The sequence below is a fragment of the Haemaphysalis longicornis genome, unplaced genomic scaffold (assembly GCF_048455015.1).
Source record: "Haemaphysalis longicornis isolate Haplotype H1 unplaced genomic scaffold, Haemaphysalis longicornis Haplotype H1 scaffold_1, whole genome shotgun sequence".
NCBI classification, from domain to species: Eukaryota; Metazoa; Arthropoda; class Arachnida; order Ixodida; family Ixodidae; genus Haemaphysalis; species Haemaphysalis longicornis.
Genome location: NW_027526203.1, coordinates 3,050,030 through 3,074,243, shown reverse-complemented (window position 1 = coordinate 3,074,243; position 24,214 = coordinate 3,050,030). Strand labels below are relative to the sequence as shown.

General features: G+C 46.3%; 1 pseudogene; it reads right to left on the bottom strand.

Annotated features, from left to right (window-relative positions):
- Positions 1 to 24,214, bottom strand: part of LOC144136798 (DNA topoisomerase 2-alpha-like) — a 30,665-nt pseudogene that overhangs the window by 5,979 nt on the left and 472 nt on the right.

Below are 24,214 nucleotides of genomic sequence, written 5' to 3'. Positions count from 1 at the left end.
GAGGGAGAACTGGGAAATGGCCGAGCAATTCGATAAAACCAAGAAGAAAAGTTTGGTTCTCACCTGGAGCCACATTAACTTGATGACGTTGTTGATTTAGGCGTTCTCGAGGATCTGCTTGTGCGTTGCCTCACGAACGTTCAGGATCTTGGCCTTGAGCGGGAAGACACGGAACTTGTCGCGGCCCACCACCGAGAGGCCAGAGACCGCCAGACTTATGGCCGAGTCCCCCTCGGTGAGTATGAGCGTGCAGTCGACGGAATCGCGCGTGCCCGCGTCGTTCGCGTCCTCCAGCTTAGGGATCCCTCGCAGCTTGGAGTGCTTCTTGGCGGAGCACTTCTGCCCCAGCTGCTTCTCGGCCTTGAAGGTCACCCACGACATGACGGATTCCACCACGCCGCTCTTGAGCATCTGCGCAAAGGCAACCAGACTGGGTCAAGGTGGCAGCCGTACGCCGCCCCCTACATCCAGCAATGTTGCAGCGCGGAGACTGAACAGCACTTCCCGAATGGTTGGCAGTAGAGCTCGGCTCTCCCAGATGCGCTAAAGATCTACCGAGAAAAGGAAATCACAACTATGGAGGTAATAATTTCGCTGACCACCGTTGGCAAAAGGAAAGCCCCATGCATGTGCAATTGAAACGCCAAGATGCAAAAGTGGCTCCGACCTGCCGAGAAGGGGAGGCCCAGGCGGGGAGCAATAGTGGGCCGCGTTCCCATAAAAGGATAGGATGGAGTAGAGAGAAAAGACAACAGAGTTTAGATCCTCATCACGGGGTGGCAACAGGAAATTCAGCGAAGCCTTTTACTGCCACGAACTGGCAGTCACTGGCGGTCACGCCTTGCAGATATACTATACCACCGTTTCATGTACCGCTTTTCTGGGTCGAGCTCGGGAGTGTTTTCGAAAGACGCGGAGCGCTGGCGGTTAACTTTGTGCACATTCTTAAATTCACAGAATTTGAAAGTTGCTATTGGACAATTTAAAGGAATGCGTGCAGCAAGAGCCATCAATAAATCGCCTGCTATACGGTGCTTAACGGGTAGAAGATTACCACCTTACAGGATTGTCGGAAAACTTCTGTAACTTACAATTCAAAATTATGTCCTTATTACCTACCATTGTTGTAACAGTAAGCGATATTAATTTATTTTCGAAAGTTCTAAATGGGGTTTTTACGGCCGAAGCCGCGCCTGGGCTATGAGCCACGCTGTACTCAAGGGCTACGGAATTATTTGCGGAACCACCTGTAAAGTGGGAGAGTTTGCTTACCACCGCACATCTCAAACGCATAAATAATCGACTCCGCTATTCGGGAGCACGCTATTTTCACTTTAATATGTGCAACTAGGCAAACTCTTGTAGCTGGATATTGTACTTCGTTATCTGCATACAGTCAACTGGTACGGAACGAATGGACTGTCGATGCCAGATTCAGTGCAATAGTGTTTCAGGGCAAGACTGGCGTCACCCAAGGTACAGCTCTTTACATGGAACGTGGCACAAATAAGGAACAAATTTCCTCCCGTCAGATGAGGGATACGCGCCTTGATTCTCACAATTGATTCGACTGCTGGGTGTTACCATCATGCGATGTTGTGTCCCAACAGGGATATTACGGCCCAGGAAAACCTGGAGTGCCACCATATACCTAATTACCCGGATGTCTCGCACCAAACAGCCTTTACAATGCTCGCCCGTGCAGTGGCACATGGGTGCTTCACTTACAGCTTCCGGTTTATGAGCAACGGCAGTCACACGTAATTCTCTCCACAAGATGAATCGGCACATTCTCCACGCGATCAGTGGCCTCCCGTGCTTCACAAGGGTAGATACTCTCCACGAAGCAGTTTCCCTTCCCCCTATCCCTAACCTCATGAAAGAGATGAAGCGGCGCTTCCAATACCATCAGGACCATTCGCCACAAGAAAAAACACTCCAGAAATGGGACTACGTAATGGTGACTGACAGCTCCCATTCGCCGCCAGCCATCCCTCCGTGGGAGCGCCCCTGCATCGGAATTCCACATCGGCCCCCGATCAGGTGCGGGAAACGAACGGAACGCAAACACTACGTTGACATTCTCGCAGATAGCAGGGGACGGAGCTGACATCTACCCTGACGCTTCTTTGAATGGAATTGCGGCGGCCTGGTCATCTTTAGACCGGCCGGAATTGAATGGATCTCGGCTTATTTCTAGCACATATGGCCTCGTACAAGAGGTAGAACTTTCAGTTATTCTGGGAGCCGCCCAAAAAAATTATGATCTTCCCGTCCGCCTCCCCACGAACAAATTTCGCATCATCACGGATTCCTACTTTGCCGTCCAAGAGTTGAATCGCCCATTTTCACTGAACACTGTATACGGCAACCAATATCCTGACCACTATACGAGACATACAACCGAAAACTTTAAAATTTCCACTTTTTGGACTCTGGAACATACTACAGGCGCACAAGGCAACCGCATGGGTCATGACGCTGCCAGGGAGAGGCTAAAATCACCTCCCGCGGTGCCCACCGCGACCGTCCTACCTCTCCAAGCAGATTGGAAACTCCAGCTTCGTCACCTGAAACAGGAAGACAGCAAGCGCTTACAAAATAAAACTCCGGTTGGAATCGTTGCCCTCTCAAACCCTTCTCCCGCATGGAGGAAGTATTGACCAGTTAAGTATATGCCAATGCAGCTTATACCCCCTACGTTATACGCAAGTGGGCAGCTCCAGCAGGATCCGAATTGCGCCGATGATCCTCCCCTACACACGCACACTGCAGTCAGGATGACATACCGAATATCTTCTACTTAATATGGCTTTGTCCCGTATTCGCCCGCAACCGTCATAAGCTTTTAAGTGTAGGTCCCGCACCCGTGACTGAACTGGAGTATATTAGTCATGTCCGTGACGATCCCGCTACTCGAGAAGTAATCACCAAGTACGCCATCGAAAACTGTCTTTACGAACTTGCTCTCCCGGACTGACCATAGCTATCCACGATCAATGTCTACACTGTGAACTGAGCGCTTTTGGTGCCACTCACTGACTAAACTGCGCCTTTTGTGAATAGGACCCTAAGACTGGAATTCTTTCTATTGTGGGAATTGTGACCTGGCCCTATCTGCCCCATCCCTACTAAAATGCAGGGCCTCATTTATGGAGTGTTTCACTCCCTCGCATTCCCTTATCCCGCTTGGAACTTTTATCGCTTATCATTGGCGGCGGTGCTCCCCTGTATACAGCCACAAACCTGGGAGCAGAACTTGTCGCTGAGTTCGCACTTGGAGCCGAACTTCTTCGCCGGCAGCGTCATGTTCTCCTTGGTTTGGGAATCAAAGGTTGGATTTTCGATCAGGCAGTTCACGAAGATCCACAAGTAGTCCTTGACTTGCTTGCTCTGTATCTTCCCGCCTGCCTTGTTTTTCTTCTTCACGGCGTCGAGGACCTAAGGACGTCAAACCAATACGAGCGATAAATTCAGACGAAGAGCAGCAGGGATCCTGTTGAATTAATTAGATAGCTACCGTTATAGCCGACTGAAGCTGGAATTTTCCAGCCTCGGTTGACACAAGATCATACAAGGCCGAAGTGATAAACTGTGTGCCGTGATTCGTGCCTCTCAGTTTGACGTATAGTTCAGAAAAACATTCCTCGGGCCTAATCTACATTTTGAGCATATGTATTACTTGTTCACCCAGTTTCATGAAGTGAAATGTAACATATACAGAAATACAAAACAGAAAGAACATATCAGGTTTCCTCTTCGGTTAAGTAAAACATACTCAAAAAAGTATGTTAGGGCGGGCACCAAGGCAAAAAATAGAGCTCCTTAACTTCACAAGGGGATTTCAAACTTAAACTTGAGCTTTATTAGGTCCCCCGTGCCCTTTGCTCCTCCTCTTTTTCCAAGAAAACAGAGGGCAGCGCCGAAGTCTGGAAGTCGTGTGACGCCTACTAATTACTGTGGGACAATCTGCTACACCCGCAAGTAGCCTAGTGAAAAGAATAAAGCTAATGATGCTTTATTCACTGAGAAATAAGGCAATTTAAGCCAAAATTTTAAATCTCCCGCTAAAATTGCACATTTCGTCACGTGAACAATGGCGTCATACGAGCCGGTCCATGAAACAGATACTTAGTATGTTGACTCCATATAGCACCCACACGCGGGAGTCGACCGAGACGGCGGCCATTTTAAAAATACTAGTAAAACCTAGTGCATCCGCAGCCCTAATCATGGAATCGCCTGATCCGGAGAACAAAACTCTCGCCGAGGAGCTCGGGCTTGCATTTAACAACCTCACACCACTTGAACGCTCAATGCTTCTAAGTGCACGAGCGGCAAGAGTTGTGGGATACGCGGTGGACGGGAAAGCGACCATTCCGCGATAGCCACAACAGACGAACGCCCTGCCGTCGGCACCGCTGCCTCGTCATCCCCGTCGCGACGGATGTATACAGACTGGTACGTATGTGCCGTATTTTTATTACGGTTAATAATAGTTCAATTTCAGTAGCAGTATCGCTTATGCCAGTTGGCCGGTGTCGTGTATGGAAAGCCGTTCGCGCGAGCTCTCTGCTTCGACCAGAAAGATACGGGCGTCAATGCGCGTTGTTTACGGCATTTTTTTCCCCCAAGGTCAGAGCGCTTTGACGGCGATGTGACGAAGTCGGCGGCGAGCGCCAGCATGTCCTAGGAGTGAGCTAACGTAAGGGTCCCTGCCGTAATCACTTCCTCGGAAATGAAGCGAGCACACTCGTACTTCCTTTAGCTCTCTTTCTCCTCCGTTTGCAAAGTTCACAAAACGTAGCCACTTGCTTCGCCGAGGTTCGTCGTTGGGCAGCACATGAAAGGAGATCTCCTCACCGGCGGGGATGTCGCACTCCCTCGACGATTTGCCCGTACTACATGGGCATTTCAAAACGCAGCAACGAAATTTCATTGTAAAGTACTCGAACAAACTGAAGTTTTCAGTGGTTGTAAACTGGAAACGAGCTCGTAACGACAGCAGCAAGCCAACACCATTCGAAACTTACGCGACGACTGGCACTATCTCGTCGCTTCTTGCTGTTCCTTACTCCCTTCGTTTCTATTTTTACCTTTGCTGGTTGGCGATATGACGGCCAACCTCCTGTCAAGGGATTAAGATACCAATCAAGGTCGCGGCTGTACGTGCTGGAACGGTTCGTTGGCTTCTAAGAGCCTCGAACCCGAAAATTCGTCTGCGCGACGGCGAGATGTCGAGCTCGGCCGGCGGTAGTTTCGTATGCATTGGCGCACACGCTTGCGTGTTCGTTCGGAACTTCAACCATTTACTCCACCGTTCTTTGTCATAAAAAGAATGTGCAGTAGGTTTCACGGGCGTTTAGCTCGCTATGAAAACTGTAAGCCCAGCCTAACATGCGTTTGCTTTTGCCGGCATCCGCGAATCGCAGAGCATTCTCGAGTGACATCATAGGTTCTGTTGCGGAAAATGAGCTGGTGGGTCGCATGATCATTTCCTTTTTTCCTAATTATGTAGCTTATTTGAGCGAAGTTTGCGTTATAAGTGGTGTCGTTGTGGTTCTAACGAGGCAATCTTTCGAATGAACCAAACTTGTGTTTTCTCTTCATGGCTCCTTTAAATGCTTTGTGGGAACGCTTCGCGTCTGGCCAAGGTCCCAGCAGCACTTCCTCCGACACCACACGGCAGTCCAAACGGGCCAATGTTCTCGCTAATTGTTCTCGAGGATGCGCATAGCGTGGACAGTGGCAGAGAACTTGCGAGATTGTCTCTGGTACATGGCATGTCTCACAGTCGGGGTCACTCGTAAAGCCAATGAGGTGCTTGTAGCGACGGGTAAAGGCTACGCCAAGCCGTAGTCGGTGAAACAGCGTGGCGTAGTTTCGCTGAATACCAGGAGGTAACCGAAACTTGCAGTCGGGGTCCAGGCGGTGTAGTCTTCTATGACGATTGTCAGGGTGGGACCAGTGACTCGCCGAGGCGTGGCGGAGAATGGTAGACAGAAGGGCGGTCGTGCCCGTCCTTGCGAAGGGCAGACGTACAACATCTGCATTTGCAGAAACCTTCTTTGCCTCCTGGTCAGCCCAGTCGTTATCAGCTAGCCCGCAATGGCCTGGTACCCACTGAATGGTGAGGACATGTCCTTGGCTAAAGGCTAAAGGCTAAAGGAGCAATTGGTTCTGATAAATAGCCATTATAAAGGTTCCCTCAGCTTTCTCTCCATTCACAAACTTACTAGATTTAGTCGGCATAAATGGGGATCACTAGGCTCACATACGGAATCGTTTCGGTGTGTGCGCTTGTGATGCGCGGTGGTGTAGTCCCGAGCTAGCCCATCAGGATGGCTAGGTTCCGCTGACTCACCCTTTGAAACACGCTCCTCTGCGTTTGCTTTTTGCGCACAGGGCTACAGCGGCGGCGTCCGCCGCTCGAGCCCAGCCAGGTAACGGGTGGCAGAATCACTGGTTTCACTCTTTGTAGAGCCACGTGTGTGAATTCAAGGGACGCCGCGTGGGCAATTGTGGGTGTCGTTTAAAGCTTTGCTTTCCAACCACTTTCACAGCGTGGATTGGAGCCAATTTTTAACCCCCCCCCCCTTCAACTTTCTTTTAGTTTCGAATGTCTGTGAACTTGTTTATAGCACTTAAGGTACCTAGACGAGTCCCTATAACCATTCTACCAAACGGCGTTCTTTTTCTCTTTGAAACCGCCGCAGCGGCCAAATGAACAACTGTATACACCCTGAATTATTAAAGGAGCACCGCCGCGGTGATAGACGCTTTCACTGTTTTCTTACGAACCAAAAGCACCGCGGAAGCTGTACTTATAACAGGACTGAGCGATTTGCTCGCCGAAGGGGTACTTTTTTTAGTTTGCGCTGTGTTTTTCGCAATTTTTTAAAGCTAGTATTGAAAGCTTACACAGACGCAAGTGAAGATATGCTGTATAATGGAGGGATATTGCTTCTCTAACGTAAGATAAGTGCAGAAAGAATGCCCGGCCTTTGAACAACATTAAGGAAGAGAAAAATTGTGTTAGTGAGTTCCAAAGTTTTCTGATAAGCGTGTGACAGTAACATTTAGATCGGGCACAATAGTAACCATCTACCCTGAGTGCTAGACGCATTTATTTACCATATTTAAAGCGTTTTTGATGTTCAAGAAAGTTGAAGTGCTCCAGGGGCCCTACAAAAGGCCCAGCGTAATAACCACACAGATAAGTATTGAATAATCTAATCCCGCTTCTGTATATTGTGTCAGAGTTGCTACTTATCGCTGCGGCAGATATTGTTCAAAGTGTCAAACTTTCGGAATGGTTAGCACGACACAAAGAAAATTTAGCCACATTTTCTTATGTAACACACTTAGCCTGAGTTATTGCTAGTTGTCCTTGGGGCACCTTCCCGCTTAATTGTTAGTGTCCGTTCTGCATGCATACAGACAATTAGTCCTTTGATTTGAACAAGGGCTGGAATAGACCTGAGATTCTCAAAGCAAACTGGCGTGTGTTTTTTGAGGTCGAGGCATGTTGTTGTTGGAGCAGAGGCTTAGAACGACGCTAAGTTGAAGAAAAGCCGTTGACTCAATGTTTGCGGTTAGCCTACACCCGTGTAACCTCAACTTGAATGGTGAAGTTAAAGTTTGGACGAAGTCGATAAAACAATTTTGATTGAGGTTATATCAAAAGTAGGGTCGACGCTAGTGAGATTAGAGCCCACTTCTGCTTTAAATATTTCAAAATAACGAACGATGTAGACGTCAGCTTCATAGATGAATAAGAGAATGCTTGAATGCAGCTACAGCCTCCAGCCGCCGACAAGTGGACTAATTCAATATTTCCGTGTATCATTTCTTTGTTGTAAAGATACTGCTTAAGCAACAAGTTTAACGTCATTCTTGGCAAGGAAACTTTCGCTACCAACTATCGCCTTTTTTCTCCTCCGTATGCTGGCGCTCATTTATTTTTACATAATGACCAGCTAAAAAGATAATTCCCGCGTTGTCCTTTGCACGTCCTTTTGTATAAGCCTTTTTACTTTTGTGAACGCCGCTTCTTTCCGCCGCGACGTTAAGTTACCCTAGTCGCTTTTTATTATAGTTCCAGTCGCTTGAAACTCGAAGAACGGGGTTCACTCCGAGTGGTGACTAGCCAATTTTTTTCTATCCTCCTCAAGTTGATCATGGGTAGTAGATTTCAGAATCTTCAAGTGACACGGCTGCAGCCTTTCGTCTGTCTCGAGAAGTTAGCTATTTTTGCCCTGACTTTTATAAACCGGTATTTTGTTGTTCGCGTTTTTTTGGAGGGGGTTTTCATACTGGACCTACTCCTGGGCTGTCAGTTGCGCAGTGGCGGAGGGCTGCTTCTGTCCACCCGGTGTCCCTCAACGAGCATGCGAACGTGCATACGCGTGCTTTGTATTTCTCTTGCACCAGGAAAACAGCTGCCCGTACCACGAAACTCTTTCGTTACCTTGACTCAACAGCTTAACACCTTAGTAAGTAAATAGCTTTATTCCGTGGCTCAGTTTTCCCAGCTTCCGCCTTTCTCATATACGAGATATGCTCCTCCATGCAGCATTCTCACAAAAGGATCCGTTCGCGGCCCAAACGCAGTCCACGTAGGTTTTACGAAGTGGGTTGCATTAGGCGACAAATGGAAACCCCTCGAACATATACGCCACCACAAAATGGAGTATTGCTACTATTGCTGCGCACTAGCCCCGAGTATACAAAAGGGGAATGTAGAAGGAACGCTTGGGAAATAGGCTCACAACGATGCTAAACCAGGAGTACGTCTACTGTCGAACGGTGAAGTATTAGTAAAATGCAAGATTAGTGTAACGGGAAGCTTTTGGGACAAATACCTTCTTGACTATCTGCTCGGCAACGTAGTCGACGTGGCTGCCTCCTTTGGTCATGGCGATGCCGTTGACGAAACTCATCTGCCTGAACTCCGCAGTGGCGCTGAGTGTGACGGCCACCTCCCAACGACTGCTCACCACCTCGTGGGTGACAGTCAACGGGTTGCCCAGCTCGTACTCTTGGTACTTCAGGAACAGCTGCACGTACTCTTTCAAACCCTTCACTGGCAGCCGCTTGCCGTTTAGGTACACCTGCGATAGAGAAAGGTTCTTGTCAGCTGCACCAGCTGAGCGGGGAGCTCGTCAAGATAACGCATGAAGGCAAGACGGACAGCTAGGCTATCACTATTTCGGTAACTTTACTTTGATACCTTGTATGTGGAACCTGCTTCCACAGCACAGCAATACAGCTGGGTTTTCACAAAACACCTCAATTCCAACATAATGGCCACACGCGTACGTATAAAAAGCAGGATGGACAAGATTTTTTTACATGCGAAGCTAATTTATGAAGCCTTGACCCAAACTCCGAGAAAGAAATCCCGCGCGGAATAGGTATGGGCTGGGGAGCACTCGGCAAGCTCTCCAAAACAATGAAAAGTAAGCTACCTGTGTCACTCAAAAGAAAAATATACAGCCAATGCATACTTCCAGTGATGACATACGGAGCTGAAACTTGACGCCTTACCAAAATACTGGAAAGCAAACTTATATCGGCCCAACGAAACATGGAACGGATAATAGGAGTAACACTGAGGGAAAGGAAACGAGCTTCCTGGATCAGGGAACAAGCTCGAGTAGATGATATAGTTCAAGTAAAGAAAAAAAATGGACTTGGGCTGGCCATGTAATGCGACGAACCGAACACCGGTGGACAATTAGGGTAAGAAAGTGTATACCAAGAGACGGGTCTAAAAGAAGGGCAAGGCCAATAACACAATGGAGGGCTGAAATACGGAAATTCGGTGGCCAACACCGGACTTGAGCGGCGCAGGACAGGAAAGGTTGGAAGTCAATGGGGGAGGCCTTCGCCTTGCAGTGGGCATCGAGGAAAAAAAGTTTAGAAGGGAGCGTCACGTGACAATCGTGAACCCTAGTGATAAAAAATAAAAAAGGAAAAACTGATGGGAATTCCACTAACACGTGACAGGCAAGCGGTAGTTCTTTGCGCCTCATGGGGCCCTTCGCCGACGCTGCGTGCGTGCGTCTATCCGTTTGGTTGCCGGACCGTCCGCGTATTCGGGTTTCGGGCTCGATCAGCCCGAAACGCGCAGCGGGCTGTTCGTGCGGGCAAAGTGGTCGGACGGGAGAGGCAGAAAACAGCTTTGCTTATTGAGCTTTAGGACCCGTCGAAATTCACGCCGCATTCGGAGAGTTGTGTGCCGCCGCCGTGGAGAAGTGGTGATAATCTTTTCAACTTTGCCGCTCAAGCCCATTCTAGGGAATCAACCGGTTATTGCCAAGGCGCAGTCAGTCCACAATTCACCCAGGTCCCTCGCAGGCGTAATCTAGCATTCGTTTTTTTCCCATGTACGTATCGCACCGATCGAGCGGTCCTCGGACAAACAGCCGGCGTAGTGCTTGCGACGTGAGGAGGAAAATGGTCACACCCAACATAAGGGTTCTGCACCTTTTGTTTTCCAATGCACTAAAGGAGACACAAACGTGCCACCACGCCAGAGCACCGAAAAGGAGTACTTATGCAAATGCGCGCGCGAGTGAATCAAAATCTAGTCTCACCACCTCTCAGCGAATACGATGTATACTCGTTACAGCGCTATAATGTAAAGGGAAGGTAGTGCGATAACTGTCAGCAGAATTCCAAACACAATCGTCCCAGCACACCTGGCAAACCCCGCGCAGCCGTAAGCCGCTCCGTGCTTGTAAATGTTTACGGCGGCGCATTCGAGCGATCCAACGCCAGAAGTGAAATTCGGCTTGCAGCTCGTGAGGTTGCTTCGTGAGAATGCGACCGAAGTCACGCTTTGCTTTGAACAGTGACAGCAGCAGCACTTCCACGATACGAGGCTTGGAGCGCAGCGCTGGCGAACAATCTTGTACGGCGCCTTCGGCGACGGCGCTCGCCTCGACCTCCACCGGCAGCCAGCCGGAGCCACGAAATGCTACCTCGGGCCTGAAAGTGGTGGATCTTCCATGATGCCTTGTGGGGGAGGAGCCCGAGGAGAGGAGAAAGCGGCTTCAGAGGAGGTTGGCTCGCCGAAGCTGGGCCGCCACACGTCATGCTCCCTCATAACATCTTTCTTACTCCATGGCAGTGGGCCTGAGTAGGCTGTTGATGGTGATGATGATGATGATAGGTTTTGCGTCCATTTGACGCCGCTTTGTTGAAGTGAATTTCAGTTTACGGGAGTCTACGGGCTGCAAAAAAGTGCTGCTGCACAACTCTATGAAGAACAAGTATGTAGTGTGAGCCCTGTCTTGAGACTGCATTCTTAAGTGGCCGTTCTCTCCACCGCTTTCACTAGCCAGAAGTTCTATCATCAGCGCCGTCATCTACGCACCGCTGTCTGTCATCACGCAATCGTAATCATCGTCGTTGGTTCTATTGCCTGCTTTTTTCCCCTTGTTGCCAGAATAAACACTGCGCTACCTTAGGCCTGCTTCCCTCTCTCAGTATGGGAAATGATAACTTTCCCAACTACTTTCCCTTCATACATGGCAACATTTACCGAAAAGGAAACATTGAGCACATTTAAGGGCAAAACACATGAACATAACCTATACTATCGCTGTTTCATTAGACTGATTGTTACGAAAACAAGAGCGAAACCACTGCACCAAAATTTCTGAAAGCAAATTGTAAAAAAAGGTGAGATAAGTGAAAAATATAACGGGAAATTTATTGGTCTATCGGCGTGAGCATCTCAGACAAGCTCCTAGCGAACTTTAGGCTTGCTCCAGTTTTCTTGCTCCAGTTTTCGAAGCTTGCAACACGGTGTTTTTCAAACGCCCCTCGGACGCTGTGCAAACTAAGCTTTGCTTTCTGCTCGTCTCAGTGGCAAAGTTCACTCGCTGTAACAGCGGCAATGGCTGCTTGTCGCTGCTTTTGTTGTACACCGGTATCCAAATTTTGTTGCCGTAATTCCCATTTCACCCGATTTTGCCGCCCACCCGGGGCTGCGCTCGCTAAGCACTCCATTTTACAACGCGTACAAGTGTTGATGGGACGACTTTAGACACCATGCGACATGTTTTTTTGGGTAGACGGGTGGGGGGGTCTGTCTGTCTGTCTGTCTGTAACACGATTCAGCCAATCGAACGAAGATTAAAGGGACGGACAACCTATTTTTGTCGCGTGTATGTTTTCTAGCTCATATGAAAGCCAGCGTTCTATATAATAATAATCAATCAATCAATCAATCAATCAATCAATCAATCAATCAATCAATCAATCAATCAATCAATCAATCAATCAATCAATCAATCAATCAATCAATCAATCAATCAATCAATCAATCAATCAATCAACCTTTATTTTCGGTGCCCAGGAACAACCCTAGGGTCTTGGTACTGGTACACCATACAAAAAAAAAAACACTACAATTAAGACAAGACAACACACAAAAACTATATGTATGACATAAACAATAAAGTAAAAATAGTTACAGAAATCTTAGAAAGCAAAAAAGGAAAAAAAAGAACAGAAAGTCAAAAAAGAAAAGGCAGGCTTAGTGTTGCAAGCCATGCCACTCGGCCAGCGAAACGTTCAGTAGATGTGAAAAATAGGAACTATACAAGCAAATATTGAATCAACATGACATAGAGTATACGTATATAACCAAGGTTTTTCTAACAACATATTAGGAAGTTCAAAAAAAAAAAAGGGGGAAAAGCTTCAGCATTATCAACACTGACACTAAAACGTACAAATATTCAAGCAACACAAAACAAGAAAAAGTGAAAAGCAAGCAAGAACAGTTTGCACATAATACATAGGGTACATAAATTTGGAATGACATAAAGGACTTAAGCTACAACAGTTTTCAACTCATTAGAGAACAAAGTAAAGGAGCTCTGGAATATATCAAGCCGAACGGAATATTCATTATATGCACATTGTATTCGGCAGATGGACGAGCGTCGGCTATTTAAAGCAACTGGTCTGAAAGCTGGAAATTTTCTGAAAAGTTTATTTGGCAAATTGACATTGATAAGTGTAACCAAATCGTCACACAAAATATTACCATGAAGAAGTTTATAGAGAAAGATAATATCAGCTCGCATTCGTCGACACCGAAGGGAAGGAATGCTTTTCAGAAGAGACATGATGCCGTTTGCGTCGTCTTGCACATGACGGAAGCGGTGCTTAAAGATAGAAAGGAACTTATTTTGAACCCTTTCGATACGGTCACTATTGGACTTGCAAGTTCCATTCCAGACAACAGACCCGTATTCAAGAAGAGGTAAGCAGAGAGCCGAATACAACTTTAAGAAAGGAAGCGGACCTTTAAACTCTCTAGAATAATAATAATAATAATAATAATAATAATAATAATAATAATAATAATAATAATAATAATAATAATCAATCAATCAATCAATCAATCAATCAATCAATCATTTATTTGCGTGCCCAGGAACAGCCGGGGGGGCCTTTGTGCTGGCGCACGGAAACAGAAACACACGAAACATAATGTACACATCTTTCAAATACAAAATAAAATACAAAATACAAAAAAAACAAAAAAAAAAACGAAAGGATAGCTTATGTTGAAGTTACGGAATGAAAGTCATTTAAGTGCATGAACTCAAGGATAAAAGACAAATGCAGAATAAGAAAAGTTGGCAGTTACGCCAATACAAACTCACAGACATGTTTGCGAAACAGAGTAGGGCAATCATTAAATATATCAAGGTAATCTGAGTACCGATTGTACGTGCATTGCAGTCGGAACCCAGGGCACAAGACACGCAGACAATTGGGGTTGCAAAAGGTATCATGTTTCCTGGTCCACTTTTGCGGCACATAAAGACGAACATGCTGTAGCAGCTCACCACAAGACACTATGCCGTGCATAATTTTAAAGAGGAAGAGAATATCAGCCTTGTTCCGCCTGGAAGTTAAGCATGATAGCGTCAATGAAGAGGGCGATCCAGGGTTATAATTACTACTATCGCCAAAGCGATGGTTGAAGATAGATATGAACTTATTTTGGACCCTTTCTACAAGCTTACGGTTTGTTTTGCTCGTGCTGTTCCAGACAACAGATGCATATTCAAGCTGAGGACGACATATAGTTGTGTAGAGCTTGAGAAGAGAAATCAGCTCCTTGAACTCCTTGGACACGCGACAGACAACGCCAAGCGATCGAAGAGCTCTACGAGTAATTACCTGAATATGTGGAGAGAAGCTCAGTTTACTGTCGAAAGTGACGCCTAGGTCATTAACCTCTACCACACGTGGGAGTAATTCACCGTTGATGTTATAGGGAAACAAGATGTTGTCAGTCTTTCTTGTGTATGTCATTGCCTTAGTTTTAGATGTATTAATGAGGAGTTTGTTGCATGAGCACCAATGCGAGAAGGACGAGATTGCTCTCTGGAGAGCGGAACAGCAGGCAGAGTTGGAAACAGATTTAAATATTTTTACATCATCGGCATATAAAAGAAAATTACAATCATTAAATATTGTCGCGACGTCATTTATAAAAATTGAGAAGAGAAGTGGCCCGAGAACTGAGCCCTGAGGGACACCACTGGTGACCTCATAGGAAAGAGAAGACTGTCCATTTACATGCACGAAACATGACCTATCACATAGATAATTGCATATAAGAGATATCAGGGATGGTTGTATATCAAGCTTAGATAGTTTTTTGGCTAAGAGCTCGTGGCAGACGACATCAAAAGCCTTGCTTAAATCAAAGTAGACTACATCAAGTTGACCTCTCCCTTGCACAGCTTCCGAAGCATGCAGCATGAAGTTGACGAGATTGGTAGTGGTCGATCGGCCCGCGAAAAAACCATGCTGTTCAGGTATTAATGTGGTATTTATACTGAATGTGAGTAGTTTATGCAGTATTGACTCAAACAGTTTAGAAGCAGCACATAGAATAGATATCGGTCGGTAGTTCGTGGGGTCCAATTTAGAACCTGCCTTAAATACAGGAACAACCCTTGCATTCTTCCATCGAGCGGGGAACTTGCCAGACTTGAGAGAAGTTTGAAATATACACGTCAATACTGGAACTAGGATATCACCAAACGCTTTAAGTACGGCAGAAGGAATGCCGTCAGGGCCGCATGAAAATGACGATTTCAATTGTTTCAGAGCTTTCAAAACGAGACTTTCCGAAACCAGCACTTCTGAGTTTTTACAGTAACCTAGAGATTGTGGAGGGGGGCAAGCTGCACTGTTGTTGCCATAAGTGGAACGGAATTGTCGCGCAAAGGCATTGGGAACGTCCGATATGCTCTCTCCTCGTTCATCGATGAGGTTAATGTTCCCAGGTGAATTTTTACATGTTCGAGAACGGACGTGGCCCCAGAAAGCTTTTGCATTGCGTGTTGCATCAGCCTCAACCGCGGCAATATGTAATTCTACCTATCGCGCCTAACCAGACATTTACAAAGAGATCTGAGTTGACGAAACCCATTCTGCCACCTTTCCTGCCCCGTTTTCTTAGCTTGCTTGTGCGCTCGATTTTTCCTCCCCAAAGCTCGTTTAAGTTCAGCAGAAAACCAACGCGGAAAATTGCCTTTCTTTTCAAATTTTCGGGGAACAAAGCTCCTCAAGCCATCGTGAACAACTTCAGTAAAAAAATCGGTCTGTTCATCAACGTCGTTGAGGTTAGCTATTGGTGACCAATCAGTGTTACTAAGAAAGTGAAATAAACCAATGTAGTCACCACGAGCAAAGTCGTAACTACTGCTTCCTGGTGTGCAAACAGGGGGACTGTAATGGAGGAGAGATACGTTATGCAATGAAATATGTAATGACGGATGAAACTTGTCCGGTTTTACAAGGTTAGTATGACTGCGCGAGACGTCGACAGCTTCCAAGCTGGTCAGACACAAATCTAAGACGTTCCCACATGAATTCCTAATGAGGTTGCACTGCTGCAAGGAAGTAAAGGAAATAAAATCAAATAGAAAGTCACACTTCGGAGATATTGGATGAGACGCCTGACTGACCCGCTGAGTCTCCCAAGAAATCCCCGGTGCGTTAAAGTCCCCAGTGACAAGGAAATGGTGATCACTGTGAGATATTACTGTAGTTTCGATTGTGTTAAGGATATTTCTGAACTCACTGGCATGTGTCTCGGGGGAAATGTAGTATGTACACACTAAGAGCCGTTCACCCCGATCACAAAACACCTCTAAGCAAATACACTCACTCTCTAATTCAAGGTCAAGGCGGCGTTTACACTTGATGGAGTCATGTAGGGCAATAAGCACACCACCGCCCCGTTGTTTATCGTGCAACGGGCCACGGTCATGCCGGAAAACTTGGTAATGCGGAGGGAACAAGGTATTGGAACTTATGTCCGGGCACAACCAAGTTTCTGTTAGAATAATTATAGGCCAGCAAGAAGAAACGACACTTGAGAAGAATTCAGCTGACTTTGTGCGAAGTCCACGGACGTTCTGATAAAAGCAATCAAAGCTACTATTACCTGCCATCATCATCAAGTCGTTGCTGCTCTGCATGAATCATTTTTTCATGCAATTCACCACGGAAGGGCTTGAAGGGATAATAATAATAATAATAATAATAATAATAATAATAATAATAATCAATCAATCAATCAATCATGTTTATTTACGTGCCCAGGAACAGCCAGAGGCCTGAGTGCTGGCGCACGGATAGTTACATATAAACAAAATACAAGAAACATATTGCAAGAAACAAACAATCGACAAGATACACACAAATTGAAGTAGTGAAAATAATAATAATAATAATCAATCAATCAATCAATCAATCAATCAATCAATCAATCAATCAATCAATCAATCAATCAATCAAGGTTTATTATAGTGCCCAGGAACAGCGGAGGCCTTCGTGCTGGAGCACTCAGAGGGGAAAATGCAGCACTGTAGTACATCAACAATTTGCTAATAAACACTCAGTGAGCAAAAAAAAGAAAAGAAAGAAAGACCTACAAAAAACGGCAAAGAAGATTAGAAATAAAATAGTGCAATCCAACCGACTTTATACAATCAAGTCGTGCTGGCGCACAGAAAAGGTATAAGACAGCAATGAAATGCATCAACAGCTGGTAAAAGAACAGTGAGTGAGCAAAAAATAAGAAGAAACTACAACTTCACAGAAGAATAAAAATGCCATAGTGTAATTTTAGGCAACATTACACCATCAATAGAAACTGTAATGTCTGGTCAATTGCAAGAAGACATCTTACAATAAGAGTAACTATACGGAAGGGTGAGTGAAAAGAAGAGAGTTTTTACAAGATTCTGGAAGCGTACATTTTCAGTTTCAAATGGACGCATGAAGTGAATATGGCAACTTTTAATGATAAAAACGGCAGAAAAAGAAAAATTCTACGATAATTACAGTCGCAGTATCAGCACAATACATGAATAACCAGGAACAAGAACAAGCTCGGTGAAGTCAATGCACACGTCAGGACGATAAGTGAAGAAAAAGAGCACTGCCAAGATGAACCTAGTGTGTCAGAGCTGACAACCCGGCCAAAAACTCCCGAAGAGGACGCTGAAAGATATCGAGCTTCTCGGAGTGAACATTATGCAGATGCTGCATCCTTTGAAGAGGAGAACGTGTGCTGAGAGCTCCAGCTTCTTTAAAAGGGTGGGCGAGCCTTGTAGCTTTTTGTGGAACGCGAAAACTGATTGATTCAAGTAGTGCTGGGCATAAAATAATACCATGAAGCAATCTGTACATGAAAAGAAGGTCTGAGTGGGTCCGCCGGGAACTTAGAGAAACAGTTATAGGGATAGGCTCCGAAGGAAAACGATGCCTAAATATTGATGAAAATTTGGTTTGTACACGCTCTATACGTTGACAGTTGGAACTACAGGTTCCATTCCAAACGACAAAAGCATATTCTAGTTGCGGAATACAAAGCGTTCTGAATAGTTTTAGGAATGAAGAAGGAAACCGGAATTCTCGAGAAAACCTGCATACAGCCCCAAGAGAGCGTAGCGCCCGCCTAGTAAGTTGAGTGACATGAGGTGAGAAAGTTAAGGCACTGTCGAAAAGCACGCCGAGGTCTATGATCTCTTCAACTCTAGACAAGTAACCGCCGTTAATACTGTAGCAAAATAAAGTGCGGTTCGTTTTCCTGCTATAAGACATGACCTTTGTTTTTGTAGAGTTAAGATTTAATCTATTGTCTGAGCACCACTTGGAAAATGAGGATATATCTTGCTCCAGGGCAATGCAGTCATTAATGGACTCAATCCGTCTGAATATTTTAATGTCGTCAGCGTAAAGAAGGAAAGAAGACATCTTAATTGCGGCTGACACATCATTAACAAAAATGGAGAACAAGAGAGGCCCCAACACGGAGCCTTGAGGCACACCGCTTGTTGATCTGTACAGAGCAGACGTCTGCCCGTTAACGCTAACGAAACTGAACCGGTTATCTAGATAACTACCCAACAATGCCACGAGTGGTGTATCAATTCCTACCTGTAAAAGCTTTTTAAGTAACAGCGTGTGGCAGACAACGTCAAATGCTTTGCTCAGATCACAGTAGACAACGTCGAGCTGGCCCCTCTCAGAAATGGCTGCCGAGGCCTGCTCCATAAAGCAGGAGAGATTAGTTGTTGTCGACCTTCCTGATATAAAGCCGTGCTGGTTACTTACAAGAAAATTCTGTACAGAACTTGACAGTAATTTGTACAGCGCTGTCTCAAACAGCTTGGAACAAGCACAAAGGAGAGAAACTGCTCTGTAGTTTGTTGCATCCGATTTGGAGCCTGACTTGAAAATAGGACGGACTCGAGAAATTTTCCACGCGAGAGGGAACACGTTTGTTTTTAGACACTGGTTAAATATCACCGTCAAAACAGGTACAAAAATGCTGCCGTATGTTTTGAGAATAGCTGGAGGTATTCCGTCAGCTCCACACGACAATGACGGTTTCATGCGCTTTAGGCTCTCCAAAACCAACTGCTCGTCCAAAAGCACTAAGCTGGAGCCTTGTACGCGATTTAACAATATGTTCATTTCAGAGACGTCACGCTGGCCGCATGTGGCACTGAAGTGCTGAGCAAAGTGGTTGGCGACATTATGAACTTCTTCCCCAGAGGAATCTACAAGATTGATAAGATCATGTGAGTTGTTTTTACGGGACCGGATGTATCTCCAAAATGTTTCAGGCTGAGAATTCGCACTACTCTCTACAGAATCGAGATAGGAGCGCTGGTCCCGCTCATAAAGGTTTTTACATAATTTACGGTAAGAGCAGACGTTCTGTTTCCATTCGTCACTCCCGGTTTTCTTATACTTTCTGTGGCAGCGGTCTTTTAATTTAAGAGTCGTACGAAGTTCTTTCGAAAACCAATGTGGGTGCTTGGAGTGGTTTGGTTTATACTTAGGAATAAATTGGTCCATACCGCTTTTGACAATTTCGGTGAACCGTTCGACCTGTGCATTGCAATCAGGAAGTTCTTGAATTTCCGACCAATCAAACGAAGAAAAAAAGCTATACAAGCCAATGTAATCCCAATGTAATAATTTGTAATGTAATAATAATAATAATAATAATAATAATAGTAATAATAATAATAATAATACTTATTTGTACTCATGGTGGGTGGAACCAGGCGTACAGGGCCGTAAAAGGCAGAATTGCCCATACATGTCAGGCTTGCGTGCACAACCTGGGACCCAAAGCCCGGTAATCACAAGCAATTTATAAAGAAATTGTCAGAAATAATTTTAATTTGGCAGCAAACTTTCTGAAACTGGAAGGGTGGCGGTTCGTAGTGTCGACACTTGACACTACAATGTGTCCCGGTCACGGGACCTGCAAACCTGGCAGCTACTGTAACTGCTGAAACGTTTATTCACTTATTGAAAACCTTTTAACAAAAGTATTGTATAAGTTCAAATTGTATATGTAATTTAAAATATTATTTTGAAAATTTTTAAGACACGCCGGCCGCCGCTATAGGGCCAGTATATTCTAGGCACTATACCGCCGCCGCTGGGTTGCTCTCAGTGTGGCTACCTGAGCCTCCATGCCCAGAATCAACGGCAGCGTTAAGTAAACAGACCCAGTGAAGGAGCTTTGGCGATTCTGTCTAACTCAGGGGCGTTTGTTCTGCCAAAATATTAGATTTCAGTTTTCAAATACGCCAACGGCAGCTTAAAGAAAAAAAAGGACACGCCCGGGGAGAATCGATTGTTGAAGACCAGGAAGCAGACGTATGTTAGAGGACAGCGGTTTAATGAGGGGGTAATTCGGTAGAGGAAGAAGATGGTGTCACGAGCCTCACTGCCTGTGAGGTGGCTTCGATGTCTTCGTCTTCTCAACCAGATCACATTTTCCAACAGGCTCCGGCCGGCCAAATATTATGGATCTGGTTGGATTCACATGGCTAAGTTCTAAAAATGGCAGTAGGCTGTGCAATTACGTCTGTAGCATTAAGGCGCTGAAGTCGCTGAATGAATTGTCCGTCTCAAAGTCTGCGGTAAATGCAAGCACCACGCATTAGCGAACGTGTCCATTCACACTTTCATTGGACGAATCAATCTTTTCCAAGAGCCTCCCCACCAGGGAACCTGCGCAGCTATGAAGTTTAAGCTTCCGGAGTTGTTTAGAAAACAACCATGCATTTCGTGCGTCCATGGGATCCAATTCCCTTCACATATTCGTGATGCTTTTGTCTTGAGATAACTATCGCGTTTAGGCTTCGGTTTCTTGCAGCAATCAGTTAACGTCTTCTTCCAAGCGGTAAATCGTGCGAGAGGGATGTTTGATCTGCAAAAGTCGATTTCAGCACTACCGCAACAAAGGTTTGCGTTTTCTGATGTAGAGGCGCTTTCCCCGCCTGAGTTGTCAATATCTTCGTCATGCTTGAAAGCTTTGAAGTTCTCTGTACTTTCTTCGAAAAGTTCTCGCTCGGCCGTAACTCCTAGGTGGTCAAGGTCCGAAATTGCTTTCTTCTGCTCATTTGCAGGCGCTTTAGTTGCCACGTGAATGCTTCTCATTTCTTTGAAGTCGACGATCGGAGAGATGGATGTGGCACCTCCGTGCACCGTCCACCCGAAGACTGTTTTCACGGCGGTGAGATTTTCACTAAGGCGCCGAATGTCCCCAGTCACAAGTTTCCAGTAAAAGTCCGCTCCGATAAGTAGGCTAATGCCTGGTTCGAGCTGAGCTTCAAAGGAGAAGTCGGCGAATGGCATCGCTTTGGCATCGAGTTCCTGAAGAATCGTCTGTTCCGTTAACCGAGGCAGGTCCTTGCTTATCTCAGGTACGTCAGGTGCCTCGATTTCAAATTCGCGACAGTCGTACTGGCTGTAGAGGGTGAGTTGTACTCTTTTGTATCGCCTGCGTTGAAAGGACGAATTTATAAAACCGGACATCGTCATCTCCTCCTCTGCAAGTACATTGGATCGTAGCTTCCTCGACAGCCTTTCGGTTATAAAACTACGTTGGCTACCTCCGTCGAATAAGAGTCTCACCAGATGTTTGCGTGAAGTGCCCGTAATCCAGACCTGTGCTGTCTGAAGCAGAACAATTCTGTCGGAGGTCTTTGATTCCGTTGACGAGCTGGACGCCGGCAATCTTTCCGGCGGTCGGCGTTTCCACGCTGGGTCACACAAGGAAGTGATATGGCGTCCATTGCAATTTTTACATGAAAGCCTTCTCGTACTCCTGCACTCCTTGGCGCGGTGAAAACGCCTAGCGCAGCGAAAGCAACATCCGTGTTGTTTCAATTTGGCTTTCTTTTCGTCTAGTGTAAGTTGAGCCTGGCAGTTCTCTGTGATGTGGTCGTGCGATTCACAGAAAAGGCAACAGTTGTGGGACAACCTAACGGTTAATGTTGAAGCAGACCCTTGAGTGTTGTCCTTCACTTGCATCCGTGGTGTGTCGATTGCAGATCCAGTCATAACGGAAGTAATCTCCCGACTCCTTACTTCTAGGTTCAACAGGTCAAGTAACGTCGATACTTCATCGGGCCTTTCACATCTCGGTTCTCGTGCTGATGTTTCCGTCAACGTTAACTTGTTAAAGTTGAGCACGAGCTCATACGGTAAACTCTGCAATAGCGCAGCCTTTAACATCACTCCGTAGGAATCAATGTGAACATCGAGATGCTTTAGCGACCTGACGTGGCTCTGCACACGTTCATGGAGCGTCTGAAGGCCACTCAAGTCGTCGCAGGAGGCTACTTTTGGCAGGTTTAGAAGTTTTCTCATGTGGTCGTTGATTATCAGGGTCTTGTCTCCAAATCGTTGCTGCAGCAGTTCGATGGCTATGGGGTAGCTGTCGTTAGTTGTTGGTAATCCCCTGATGACGCCTTGCGCATTCCCCTTCAGATAACTGTGCAGATACTTGAGTTTGTCAACGTTGGCTAGTGATGGGTTTTTATGGATCGTAGATTCAAACTGGTCCCAAAATGCAGGCCACTGAGCAAATTCTCCGTGAAAAGGTTGTATCTCAAGTTTGGGCAATCGAACTTGAACTCGTTGTGGAGGTGAGCTGGCAGCCTGTATTGTATTACCCGCCGTGAAAAGGCACGCGTCTACAAGAAGCCCTTCAGCGCGGAAAATCATGCGTGCGATGGAATCACGGTAGTGTTCTACGGCTGTCAACTCGTCGTCTAATTCCTTACCGGGGACGCGACCCTAGATTTCTTTGTCCATATCGTTTAAAGAAGTCTCTTTCAATTTCAGCATATTTAGCTGTTCCGCCAGCTCACCCATCGGTAGCGGGGTACTCTCCATTGTGGCCTTCATGTCGTTGATGATCCGTGTAGTTGTGGCGCGTAGAGCAGCACGTTTTCGTTTGAGCAGGTCCATGATGACACGCGGTACGCGGAGGTGCCGCTCTAGCAGGAGCTGGGGCGATGCGTCGTTCTTGGTAGCCGCGTCCTCTTCTATGGGCCTGCTTCATCGGTAGGGGTCTTCAACGGTGTAATCCTTCGATCCTGGTCACGGCACCAAATTGTTGAAGACCAGGAAGCAGACGTATGTTAGAGGACAGCGGTTTAATGAGGGGGTAATTCGGTAGAGGAAGAAGATGGTGTCACGAGCCTCGCTGCCTGTGAGGTGGCTTCGATGTCTTCGTCTTCTCAACCAGATCACATTTTCCAACATCGATCTTCCGACCTCCAGAACGTGAAGCAGGCGTGAAGCCAAATTCTACCTATCGTCCATCCCAACAGATGGCGCCTTCATGCAAAATAGATTAGAGTTCCAGTATATAGCTCCCCTAGGGGAGCAGAGTTGCGCGTCCATTCACCATCTTGAGTTCCAAGTGGTGCGGGAAAGCCACCCGTCTCGCATGTAGGAGCTGCCGCCAGGCCGCCGCGCCCGCTGCAGCGGCGAGGAAGAGTGGTGACGAGCTGCGCGGACAAAAACTGGAGCACGATAGTCGGCTGGTCGGCGGCTTATCAGCTGAGCGGCTGCCGCGGCCGCCGCTTCCGCAACCACCGATGCTCAGTTGAGCAGAACTGACTGAATACGGGGTCTTGTGCGCAGCACTGAAAGCGGGCTTCCCTGTCGAACTGGAACTCGCGGCATGTGGCAATCAGACGGGCAACTCTTGCGCTACGCGATATACAGGAACTCTAAAATAGACTAACATCTTTCGTCGATGACTTTCTTCTGTTTCTGTGCTCCCCTCGCTAACTGATGTGTGCGTGTGCGAGCACCCCGCGCTCACCGTGAAAAACTTTTCGTTAACTTTTTTGTGTTTTTATGTACCCCTGTGTGTGTGTGTGTGCGTGTGTGTGTGTGTGTGTGTGTGTGTGTGCGTTTCTTTTTTGTAATACCGGCTGAAACACCGGAGGGGTGTCCCAGCTGGTGTCCACCCGCTACAAAGGGTCAAGTCACTACATCATCATCATCATCATCATCGTCGTCATCATAGACTGGTGAAGTAAAAAACACACAAACGAATAAGAAAGCCCGCGATTCACACATTTTAGCTCGGGACAAGTTTGTAAATATCGCTTTTCATTTCGCATACAGACAAAAGAATTTTGCCTCGCTACTGTATGTCATGATTGCCAGCATTGTTTTTGGCAGGACACATACGGGTCGTAGATCTAAAAATTTAGGTTTAAAACGTTTTATGGCAGTGTCAGCAAAACCGCTCCTCGTTAAGGTGCTTTAAGTGATGCCCTTTCATTTGGGATACAGACAAAAATCGGTTGTCTGTCCCTTC